This window comes from Falco rusticolus, chromosome 3 (genome assembly GCF_015220075.1).
Source record: "Falco rusticolus isolate bFalRus1 chromosome 3, bFalRus1.pri, whole genome shotgun sequence".
NCBI classification, from domain to species: domain Eukaryota; kingdom Metazoa; phylum Chordata; class Aves; order Falconiformes; family Falconidae; genus Falco; species Falco rusticolus.
Window position 1 is genome coordinate 76,416,111 of NC_051189.1, and position 12,519 is coordinate 76,428,629.

General features: G+C 39.9%; 1 protein-coding gene across 2 annotated transcripts in view; it reads left to right on the forward strand.

The window, feature by feature from the left end:
* Positions 1–12,519, forward strand: part of GALNT1 (polypeptide N-acetylgalactosaminyltransferase 1) — a 92,480-nt gene that overhangs the window by 23,662 nt on the left and 56,299 nt on the right. The window contains exon 2 of one of the 2 annotated variants that reach the window (XM_037379979.1): positions 3,250–3,425. The gene's annotated coding sequence lies outside the window, so the exon portion shown is untranslated. The remainder of the gene's footprint in view (positions 1–3,249; positions 3,426–12,519) is intronic. The other variant, XM_037379980.1, reaches the window with a different exon arrangement.

Sequence of the window (12,519 nt, forward strand, 5' to 3'; positions counted from 1 at the left end):
CTTGGTTTCTTTTGCCTGTTTCTAGCTAAAATGACTTTTGTTTTGAGTCAGAACCATGAGAAAATCACCAGTGAGTTCTGCACACATACTGTGCCTTGATTTTTGTTCTTGACAGGATATAATGGAAAATCCAGTTAGAGTAGAATACTGAAGAGATGTAGTTACAGGTAAGATAGTCCTCTCTGAACATGCTGTTTAGGGAAGCAAATTTGAAAGCCTTCTGTGAAGATCAGAAATGCATTATCAAGCCGGTCTAACATCCTCTAAAACAGGAAGCTTATGGACTGGGGAAAGCCACATGTGATACTCTTACAGACCAACCAAAGGAAACGTGGCCTAGATTAATAAAAAAAAAAAAAAAGAGGCTGTTTTAGCATGTGTGTAAAATCATTAGGTTAACAGTAGCCAGAGTTTTGTTTTTCAGTAGTTCACTTTCAGCAAGGGGAAAGCATATTGTATGGGATTTTGTGTAGTTGTTTCAGACTATTGTTCCTGATCATGAATTGGGCAATGGAATAGCATATGATTGTGAGACCTGAAGACAAGATATGTTTGGGAATAAATGCAGATACACGAAGTTGGGCTGGCAATTCACTGAATCACAGAATGGTCAGAGTTGGAAGGGGCCTCTGGAAATCATTTAGCAGAGTCCAACCCCCTGCTAAAGCAGGTTCTCCTAGAGTAATTCATTCAGAAGAATCTTGAATGTTGGGAAAATGGCCTGAAAGAATAGGATGCATTTTAGAAGAATAAGTGAAATGGTTTATATGTGGGTCAAAATAGCACAAAAATAAAAGGTGAACAACTGTTTAAGTTGTTCCTGCCACCCTGTTCCCCACCCTGACCGCAAGCCATGAGTTACAAAATGAGAGTTAACAAAGTGGCGTTCTTTAGAAAGAATAGGTGTGTTATATATTGGCATGAATAAATGGTGGTATAATCTAGAGAACATGTGGAGTTGAACCTTGCTCTGTTCTGTATTGTAAGATTAAAGTACTGTATCAGTTTTTGTTATTGTACTTCAAGAAAGATGTAGGCACAGTTAATTTGCCTCAGGAGGGTGATGGTAATGACTGGTGATTTAGGAAAGATGGTATGTGCAGAAAGAATGACCGAATTGACATTTTTGTAACCCAAAGAAAAATCAAGGGAAATTACATGCTTGTAAGTGTGTGGAAGTTCACTATGAAGAAGCGAACATCTGCCCTTGGTAGATGTGCTTTGCTTACTAATGGCAACGTGGACCATTCTCTGTGTGTCCTGCTTTTATTGTTCGCTTTTTGTTTGTGGGTTTTATAGGAGCTATTTCTGTCCAGTGTCTGGAGCACACTGAACAAAGAGCCTGTCGTCTTAGGATCCTTTGAAGAAATACTTAAATTAGCAAAATCACTAGAATATGGATCTTCATCGAACTGGACAGATGTATAGATAGATACTTCAGTTACAACTCTTGAGCAAGTAGAATAAAACTTAATCCCAGATTTGGCAGCTGCTTAGCCAGTAATGGACTAGTTTCCCCATCTGTAAAAATGGATTGTGTTCTCCATCTCTGTAAGGCACTTGAGTTTTACTGAAGAAAAGTGATATAAAAAAAAGTTAATTTAACATAAGCATCGCTGATTTTTTTTTCTGTATTGTATGTGACAGTACAATGTGTAGAGCCTTGTCAGATATGTCACAGAAGTCTGTGTGTTTCACTTTCTTGAAGCCTGTGACTAATTTGCTTTGATAAAGGCGGTTGGATCTCTTCAGAATTGTCATGATCTCTTAATATTTAACACGTTCAGAAAGGTAACAGTCATGTGATTTATGTCAGGTGTCCTGCTGGGTGTGGCTTGGATCATCCTGTGAACCCGTATTTTTCTGGCCCTTTGAAACTTCCTTATTTTTTTCAGATTTGATAAAAATTGATGTTATTTCTGGGAGATTCTTAGCCACTCTTTTAAAATTCAGACTGTAAGCCACTTCTGTGGATATAAAACTGCTTACTATTCCTATTCTATCAGTATGTTTTATCAGTATTTTGGTAATCTATCCTCAAATGGAGAACAAAATTAGGACTTGAGACATTTTCCCTTTCTACTTTGATACCCAAAAAAATGGGAAACTGCCAAGTATTATACTTGCTGCACCTGCCTCGGTACTGGGGGTCATAATTTGTGTCAGAATAAGCAGTTGACAAACATGTTTTCAATCACTGCCAGTCTTAGCTTTCCTTACCATGTATTTCCTCCATACTGTCATGTTATCATAGTGTCAGCATCTTAATTTTTTTTCCTCCCTAGTACATAATTCTTCATCTGGACAGGCAATGCATAAAGCCAACAGTTTAAACAGAACAGTAAACTTAAATAACTTAGTAGGCTCATATACAATATGGCAAATACAACACACAAGGTCATGATGTATGGCAAATATTCCTTAAGTGTAGGCAGGTTACAAGCATTTAACATTGAAAAAAAATCTGCTTTCTTATTTGTTAAGATATTTTGTTTACTTTTCAGCTGCTTAGAATTTCCTTCAGATAGTGCTGTATCAACTGGGTAAAGGAAAAGATTTGAAAGAGTTCATTCAATATTGCTAAAATTTTAACAAAGCCTTGGAAAGGCTCAGCCATCATTTTTCAGGTGTCACTTTTAGAAGTGAAAAAACATTGCTTCTTAAGCATCAGGTCAGTGTTAGATTAGTAACACCTGTTTTTTTTACAAAAGCTGTCGTTATAAATGCTAATGTTTAACTTGTGGGCGAGAGATGAAAGAATGTGAAAAACCCTTACATCTATAAACTAGAATATGTATGGAAAAATTTAGTCCAAAAGAATGATCATCTGGGGAGCTGCTCATGTGAATGTGTGCTGTTGAGGAGGCTGTTTTCTAGCCTTATCAAGAACAATTCATAGTTTGTTGTGCTAAGTGTTTATGATTGGATAGAGGGCGACATATATAGAACTCAAAAATAGAGAACTGCTTATTTGGGAGGACAGGCAGTCCTCCCACTTAAATCATATCATCTGAAAGGCTAAAAAATTTTGATGACTTGTTCCACCTCTCCACTCTACCCTGCATATGTTGTTTTCCTCACAGGCTCAGTTCACTGCCTCTTTTTAGAAGCAGTCTTTTGGCTCCTTCTCCCTTGCACAGGATTTTGGATTTTGAAGTCTTAAATGCTGGGAAACTTCCCTTCCCCTTCCACCTCAAGCTATGCCAGAATTGAATCTGGAACTTATCTGAATTTCTGTTTTTCTTCTAGGACAGCCTTAAAACCTTGTGGATGGAAGAAATCTTCTGCTTCTACATTCATGTCAGAATGACCTAGGCGAGTCTGTTGCTCTATGGTCCCTACCCACAGGTGCCCTACAGCAATGTATCGGGATTTTGCCACCAGTGTTAGTGGACCATCCAGATGGCTGTGAACCTGCAGAGGAGGTTAGTACAAAATTTGATCTAGGAATTTTTGATGCTTTGGTCAGGTCTGTCTGCTTTGGATGTATCTTAGAGCAAAGGGAGACTGCATGTATGCTACTACTTTGTCGTTGCGTTGTATAGGGTTTGCATAGCACAGTTTTGGTATGGGGGGAGATGCAGGGGTGGCTTCTGTGGGAAGCTGCTAGAGGCTTCGCCGATGTCTGATAGAGGCAATGCCAGCCGGCTCCAAGACCAGACCCACTGCTAGCCAAGGCTGAGCCCATCAGCAATGGTGGTAGCACCTCTGTGATAATGTATTTAAGAAGGGGGGAAAAAATCCAGCAGCTGAAGAGATGCTTGAGAATGAAAGAAACAACTCTGCAGACCTGAAGGTCAGTGAAGGAGGGGGAGGAGGTGCTCCAGGCACTGGAGCAGAGATTTCCCTGCAGCCCATGGTGAAGGCCATGGTGAGGCAGGCTGTCCCCCTCAGCCCATGGAGGTCCCTGGTAGAGCAGATATCCACCTGCAGCCAGTGGACAGCCCCATGCCAGGTGTGACCCCCTGGAAAGGCTGCACTGGAGCAGGCTCCTGGCAGGACCCGTGGAGAGAGGAGCCCAGGCTGGAGCAGGTTTGCTGCCAGGACTTGTGACTCTGGGGGTACCCACGCTGGAGCAGTGTGTGAAGAAGTGCAGCCTGTGGGAAGGACTCACATTGGAGAAATTTGTGGAGGACTGTCTCCCATGGGGGGGACCCCAGGCTGGAGCAGCGGCAGAGTGTGAGGAGCCTCCCCCTGAGGGGGAAGGAGCCCCAGAGACAACGTGTGATGAACTGACCACAGCCCCATTCCCTGTTCCTCTGCGCCACTATGGGGGAGGAGGCAGAGAAAATTGGGAGTGAAATTAAGCCAGGAAGAAGGGAGGGGTGATGGGAAGGTGTTTTTAAGATTTGGTTTTTATTTCTCATTACCCTACTCTGGTTTGGTAAATTAAACTAATTTCCCTGAGTTTGGTCTGTTTTCCCCATGACAGTAATTGGTGAATAATCTCCCTGTCCTTGTCTTGACCCATGAGCTCTTCATTATATTTTCTCTCCGCTGTCCAGCTGAGAAGGGGATTGATAGGGTGGCTTGGTGGGCATCTGGTGTCCAGCCAGGGTCAATCCACCAAATGCATGTTCCATATTTTTGTGTTCCTTCAGGGTCCTGGTGAGCTAGTGCAGTTGTCTACAGCTATTAAACAGGTGTCCATAAGAATGCCTTTAGATACTAGCACAGGCCTAACTTAATCTGGTACTGTGGTTGTCTCTGGGTATTAGAAAGTACAATACCCAAGTGGGTAAAGCACCCCATTTTTAGTTTTCCTAAATGTACTTTTACTTTCTCAGTATGAGAATCACCTTGAGAAGAGTGACCTAGGGCAATGAACTGGAATGCAGATCAATAATTTTCTATCCATTTGAAATAAGAAAGTCTGGGTTTTTTTTCTGTGTTTCTACAGTAAACACAGTTCCCTTAAAGTATCCTTGTCATACGAGCCAAGGCCACTGTGTCACTGGCTGTCCAGTGACATGTTTAACAGCTAAGCTCTTGTCAAGCCTTCTCTCTGTGTGCATCTCCCACGTACTACTGTTTGGGGTTTTTTTAGCTTGATTGAAACAAGTTGGAGAACCAAATTTAATGGGACAAACTGGCAAAGATGTGGTACAACAAATGATGTTTCCTTTGGCAAAAAAGGTTAACCAGTTCAATGTATTTAGTGTGTTAAATGTTGTCTTCTGGTTGATATCTTTGGTATTGACATTTTGTGCTTATTTTTCACCTTTATTTTTTTATTTCCTGCAAACCTGTTAGCACATTTCATAAGATTAATTTTCGCAGACTGAGTTCTGAAGAACTCATTGGGACTAACTTTGAAGTTCAGGTTCAGTGGGGTAAAAAGGAAAAAGCCTGTTTCAGGTCTAAGTGGATCCTTTTCCAGTTGACTTCAAAAGATCTTAATCTGGCATGTACTCTTACATTTAGTGCTTAAAAAGTATAGCTTGAACAAGCATAATTTCAGGGGAGAAGGAAAAATATATCCAAAATTATTACCTAATGCTGTTAAACATTAGTAGAGGCTACTCAGAATAAAAAATAATTAGGGTAATTTTTTTTTCAATTTATTTCTGGATTTAAGGCTTTTGGTCTTTCGAGCTATAGCTCCACTGATATTTCTTCTGCTGTAGCCCAACCACCTCTTGGTTTTTGACTTTAACGGTGAATTTAATAAGGTTATGGATTTGAGTGGAAATAACTGCTGTTGGGGGAGGGTTACCTGGTTGGTCTGTATTGTTTGGTCTGGGTTTGCACTGGGAGGCTGATGTGGCTGAAAAAGCACTATTGTTTTTGGTTATTTTTCAGTTGTATTATTTCCTGGTTGAGTTTCTTCATTGCTGTGTAAATTTTTACTGGCAAAGCAGGAGGCTGGCATATTGGAATAAGAGAGAAGATAGAGTAGCAACTACTTACGCAGTAGCGTGTTGGTGAATCTTTAGCTATGGTCTAACCATATGGTATGGCTTCTTAGGCATGTCTACTTTCTCGTGTTGTAAAGACTAGTATTTTCAGAGAAGTTGCAAATCGTTTGGAAAGGTTACTGAAAAGTAATTTAGAATGTATTTGAGCACAGAATTTTAAAAAAGACTTTTTAAATTTAATCAGGTACTTTTAAAAGTGATTGTATTACTCAAATGCTGCAGTCTCCAATTAATGTATAGCTGAATTTGCAAAACAGTTCCATCTTATTCCCTTTTTTTAATGTTTTCTGACAGATTAACCTTTTTTACAGTGACCTGTTTCTCTCTTGGCTTCTAGTCAGATATGAATTTTGAATTGTAAAAAAGCTTAGAGTTGCTACCAGCTTTATACCTTCAAAAAATGATGTGTCAAATTATATATTAAGTGTTTTTTTACAAAGTGCCTGACAACTTCTGGAAAAAATTGGCAAAGTAGGAAGCACCTAAGTATCTGAAGAAACTTAAGTAATGTACTGAAGTCTAATACATCTCTGCCATACCTAATGTTCTGCTGATTTCTTTGTCTATGCAACTATGCAGAAAATTCTTAGCATCAGTCTTACAGGTAACTGGGGGGGAAATGTGAACTCTTTCAGGAAATAAACTTTCTACCTTAAATTTCATATCAGACTTCAGATTTCTCTGTACTACTGCACAGTGCAAGAAATAACAAATTCTAAGTTGTTGGTGGTTTTTTTTTCCCTTTACTGATGCAATGCCTATGTCTTGATATGGCTATTTTATTTAAATTTGCCAAACCTTTTTCATATTAGTATGAAAACTTAGAAGTTAAGCTAGATGGAAAACATTTTATTGGAGTCACTAGCTGTAAGAGTATAGTCTTGACATTTAACGTGTGAGCGAATCTGCCATTTTTCCTCTAGAGTATTAAGAAATAAAATCCAGCAACATTTGGAAGTATTTATTACAGAATGCTGAAAATATAGCATTTTTCTTGTCAAAATGACTTTGTTTAAATACTTTCTGTGATCTAAGTGAAAACTAATTTTTTCTGTTTACTGATTTGTGTTTTTCTAGCATTTTCTTTCACAAATGAACTCAAAACATGGTAGGTTTGCTTGTTTAAAAGGAGTACAGATTTTTGAAGCTGTTAGAGAATAGCAATCCTGATTTGCTATAGGACTCAACTTACTGTTTCCATACTATGGCTTTTTGACCAACTGTGAACTTGAATATCAATTGGTTTATGTTTCAATGAAGTTGAAAGCTCTAAAGAGTGCTCAGTGGTTCTGTTTTAACCTTTTGGAAATCCAAATTTTGCATCCAGTCCTGCATAAATGCTGTGAATACAGTGACTTGATAGGGCAACCCAAGTGCTTCTTTAAATTTACATCTGCCTGTTTGATGTAGACCTTTTTCTTTCTTGTTATGCCTTCTCTTATTTAATAGTGGTATACTTTTTATAAAGGTTGGTCCAGAGTGCAGAATAAAGTTCATTCTGTAAAACTATAAACCCAAGACATTCTTTGTCATACTTGGCTGGACCTAAATGCAACATACTCTTGGTCTCAGTGATCATACTTTACATTTTGAAGTTTCAGCAAACCAAGTTTAACTAGTGGATTTTATTTTATTTTTTCTAAATTGTTTGGAAGTACAACTTTAGTGAATATGAAGAGGCTTAAAATATTTATTGTAGTATTGGAGATGAGTCTAAGGAAAGTCTTCAATGTAGCCAGCGTTTAGTCTGTCTAGAAATAGTGGCAAATGAAGTCTTGGTTTGTAAGTATTTTTTTTACAACGCTATCTAACATGTCTGGTTGGGGGCAGAGGAGAGAGGACAAAGTTGTTCACAATGAAATTAATAGACTGGATTTCTTGTCTTTTTTAGTCTTTGGTGGTTTTCTTTTTTTTTTCCTGTATAGTCTCAGTAGTCTTCAATTAAAAGTGATTTTATTCTGCTGAACAGCCAGATAGTGTCTTTTTTGTTTGTTTGCCATCAAACTTTTGCCAGTCTTTCATGACTATTCAGTTGGGCTTTTTGATTTGTCTGCCAATCTAGCTTTTTCATGTATTCATATTTGTAGGGACTGCTAATGTAAAATCAGTTTCATTTATTTCCATTAGGACTGGCATGGGACCTGGGTGGATCAAACAGAGTTCTCTCCCTTCCACTTAATGGAATATGGAAACTCTGCCTGCACATAACTTGTAATGAGCTAGACATGTCCATGGTTAATTACAATTTCCATGCTTAGGTCCATTGTTTATCATTTTCTACTTTTACAGTTACAGAAGGACATTAGGTGGATAGGTGAATACTGTGTGCTTCAGGTTTTTTGAATCATATGGGCAGTTGCATATTTCTTAGACAGGTGAGGTCTTGTCTTCTCCTCCTTATTCCTCCTTTCGTTATATAATCTTGATTCCAGCAGCAACAGAAGATCACTTTTTCACCCTGCCTCTGCTTCACCTGTTATCTTAATTTTTGTTTGTGTGATAGCAGCCTAGGAGATGTAGGTGTAAGAGCAATGGGGGAAGGAAAGTGCATCTGCTTGCATGGAACAGAATTGGTCAGAGCTGCTGCCTGCTGGAAAGTTAAGGATAGTTTGCTTGCTGAATATCAAAGGGGAAAATGCAGTGAAGAGGAAAAGGAGAGTAGATTTCTGTTGTGAGACTGTCCCAAAATGTGAAACCAGTCTTTGAACAGTTCAAAATGAACAGTACTCATAATTGTGTAAATTCTCTTATACTGTCAGGCATCACAGGTGCTTCAGCATATAAACCTCTACAGCTCACCTGAAGTCTGAATTGTGGAGTTTAAGCTCTGGTCGTTTGGAAATACCAGTACCAGATCTAAAGACCAAGATGCTGTGGGGACAAAGTACCTAGGACCCTAGTCCTGAAGAAGAGCTGTTGCTGTACTGGGCTGTTTACAAACTATTATAGCAACTTCTCTCTTTCAGTTTCTTCTTTTCTTGTGTAATCTTGCAATTGATCCCAAGTTCTAAAGGATTTCCAGAACTCTGTTTTATTATTCTGCCTATTTAGCATTTTATCTGACAGTTCTTTTCTTGTTTACCTATTCAAACTAGAACCCAAAATACAAACATTGCCTACTTTAGAAATAGACTTTACATGGACAAATATATAGGTCCTTGAAGAAAATCTCATCGTTGTTCTTTTTATACTGTGTGTACATTTGCATGGATTGACGATAGAAATAAAAAATTTAGAAGCATGGTATTTCTCAAGCTTGTGTTGTCAGAGATCTCTGGGAAGACAGAATTAAAAAAAACTAAATCTAAAGCAAGTGAGTATAAGAGGGAAAGTGAAGGATGGATGTGAAGAATCTTATCCTTAGTGCAATACTGTGCATGTTAATTAAGTACAAAACAGTTGCTGGCAGCAGAAGTTACCTGCTGAGCAGACAGCTTTATGATGTGAAAACAGACTTCATGTGTGAATGTATGCTTCAGAGCTATGTGGCATGTCTGTATAAATACAGCCATTTTCTTTTGATGTAGACTTTAATTTGCATAGGGAGATAGCAAAGGGGCACAAATTTTGGACAATGCCGTTTTTTCTTTTTTTCTCCATATCTGATCCAGCTTTTCATAGAATCATTTAGGTTGTAAAAGACCTTTGAAATCAAGTCCAACTGTTAACCCAGGATTGCCCAGTCCATCACTAAAACATACCCCTAAGAACTGCTTCTACGCGTTTTGTAAATACCTCCAAGGGGGGATGGTAATTCTACCTCCCTGGGCAGCCTGTTCCAGTGCTGATCACCCTTTCAGTGAAGACATTTTTCCTAATATCCAATATAAACCTCCCCTTTTGTAATTTCAGGCTGTTTCCTCTTGTTCTGTTGCTTGTTATATGGGAGAAGAGACTAACACCCAGCTGCCTGTAGCCTCCTTTCAGGTAGTTGTAGAGAGTCTTCCCTCCATGCTAAACAATGCCAGTTCCCTCAGCTGCTTCTCATAAGACTTGTTCTCTACACCCTTCACCAGCCTTGTTGCCCATCTCTGGACAAGCTCCAGCCTGTCTACATCCCGTTTGGAGTGAGGGCCCCAAACTGAACACAGTATTGTAGGTGCGACGTCCACAGTGCTGAGTGCAGGGGGGCGATCACTGCCCTGGTCCTGCTGGCCACACTGCTTCTGATACAAGCCAGGGTGCTGTTGGCTGCCTTGGCCCCCTGGGCACACTGCTGGCCCATGTTCAGCCAGCCATCAGCCAGCACCCCCAGGTCCTTTCCCACCAGGCAGCTTTGCAGCCGCTCTTCCCCAGGCCTGTAGCGCTGCGTGGGGTGGTTGTGCCCCAGGTGCAGGACCTGGCACTTCTCCTTGTGGAACCTCATACAATTGGCCTTGGCCCATCAGTCCAGCCTGTCCAGATCCCTCCGCAGAACCTTCCTGCCCTCCAGCAGATCAACACTCCTGCCCAGCTTGGCGTCATCTGCAATTTACTGAGGTTTCGCTCTATTCCCTCATCCAGATTGTCGCTGAAGGTATTAATCAGGACTGGCCCCAGCACTGAGCCCCGGGGAACGCCACTGGTGGCCTGCTGCCAGCTGAATGTAGCTCCATTCACCACCGGTCTTTGGGCTTGGCTGTCCAGCCAGTTTTTAACCCAGTGTAGAGTACACCCATTCAAGGCATGAGCAGCCAGTTTCTCCAGGAGAATGGTGTGGGAGGTGGTGTCAGAGGCTTTACTAATGTCCAGGTAGACAACATCCACAGCCTTTCCTTCATCTACAAGGCAGGTCACCTTGTCATAGAAGGAGATTGGATTTGGCAAGCAGGACCTGCCTTTCATAACCCCATGCTGGCTGGGCCTGATCCCCTGGCTGTCCTGCACGTACTGTGTGGTGGTGCTCAGGATGACCATTTCCGTAACCTTCCCTGGCACCGAGGTCAGTCTGACAGGCCTGTAGTTCCCTGGATCCTCCTTCCTGCCTTTCTTGTAGATGGATGTCACGTTGGCTGACCCCCAGTCTTCTGGGACCTCTCCAGTTTGCCAGAGCTGTTGATAAATGATGTAGAGTGGCTTGGTGAGCTGCTCCACCAGCTCCCTCAGTACCCTCAGGTGGATCCCATCTGGCCCCATAGACTGGTGCATGTCTGAGTGGAGCAGCAGGTCACTGACTGTTTCCTCCTGGACTGTGGGGCTTCATTCTGCTCCTCATCCCTGTCTTCCAGCTCAAGATGGGGGGAAAGAGAAAAAGGAACAGAAGCATATATTCAAGTTGTTTTCTTTCTTGGGGCTTACTAGTTTTTTTGGATGGAGATCTGATATTTTCTCTGTATTTCAAAAAGTATTTAGGCCTGAAAACCTGATGAGCTACTTTAGGGTTAGTATTTTGGTATTTCCCTAAATGTGGAGGGGGTGGTGGTGGTATATCTTTAGTATTTTTTTCTTAAACTATCTTTAGTGTCACTGTTGGAAGTAAAGCTTATTACCAAAACTTTTGAATTCTTCACCATTCTTCATTTTATTTGAGAGAATATAACCCACCATGGGTTAAATGTTTGTCACCCTTATTTTGTCAAATTACATTTCCTAATTCCTTAAATTTTCACATTTAGTCACATGCTTTGTCCTATTAAACATTTTTTAACTTGACATCTGCCAGTGTTTGATTTTTCAGCATGTTCTGCAGTTACTCTGGGCAGAATTCTGCCAGCTTCTCTAGGATAAACACCCCGTGGTCCCAGCATGTAGTATCCTTTTTTTGTTTACTTGTGGTGTTTTCAAAGCTTTTTTTTCTAGAATACTTACTATTTTCTTGAATATTTTCTACATATTTTGGAGGGAGAGAAAAAATGTTCTTTGAATGCATTTGCTGTTTCTTCAAGTTCCCCTTCTGGATTTTTAATCTATGATAGGAAGTTTTCAGAATTTGAAGTTTCTGCAGTTACACACGTAAGGATGGTTTAATCAGTTCACTGCAATTTACCCTATGTTTCCAGGAATCTCCTTTATAGTATTTTCTAATTAGCTGACTCTGCTTTTCTTTAATTCAAATTTTTGCCCATTAGTGGTTCATCCTTAATGATGAGTATTTGCCTATGTAATTTTCTGCTGTCTTTAAAATTGTTTGAAGAATTAATGAACAATTTTATTCCACTCTAGATATGTATCAAAGCCAAAAGCTGAAGAATAATCAGAAGCTTTATGGAAGTTTGATATTTTAGAATATTTGAGACATAGCTTGCAAGATTTAACAATTTTTGTAATGTATGAGGAACGTTTCAAGGATGCCTTGTAGAAGATTTATTCACTTGATTGTTCATAGTCTGCTTAGGTCTTTGTCTATGAAAAATGTGTAACTAGCTTGGCAACAGTGAATTCTTCTGACCTTTAAGCAGTGAAGGATTTCTTCTTGAAATTTGTGATTCTTTAATACAGACACGTGAGTTGCTAGTTTTCATCTCTTCTAGCAATAGTAGAATAAATGCCAACCCCCTTTGTGTTCATCAGTGTTTTCAAGAAGAACCTGCTTATTTTCTCAAAATATTTCAAAGCAAATACTACAAAATTTGAAAATTCTACTGATATTTGACACATCTGTATTAAAAGTGATCTATTAATA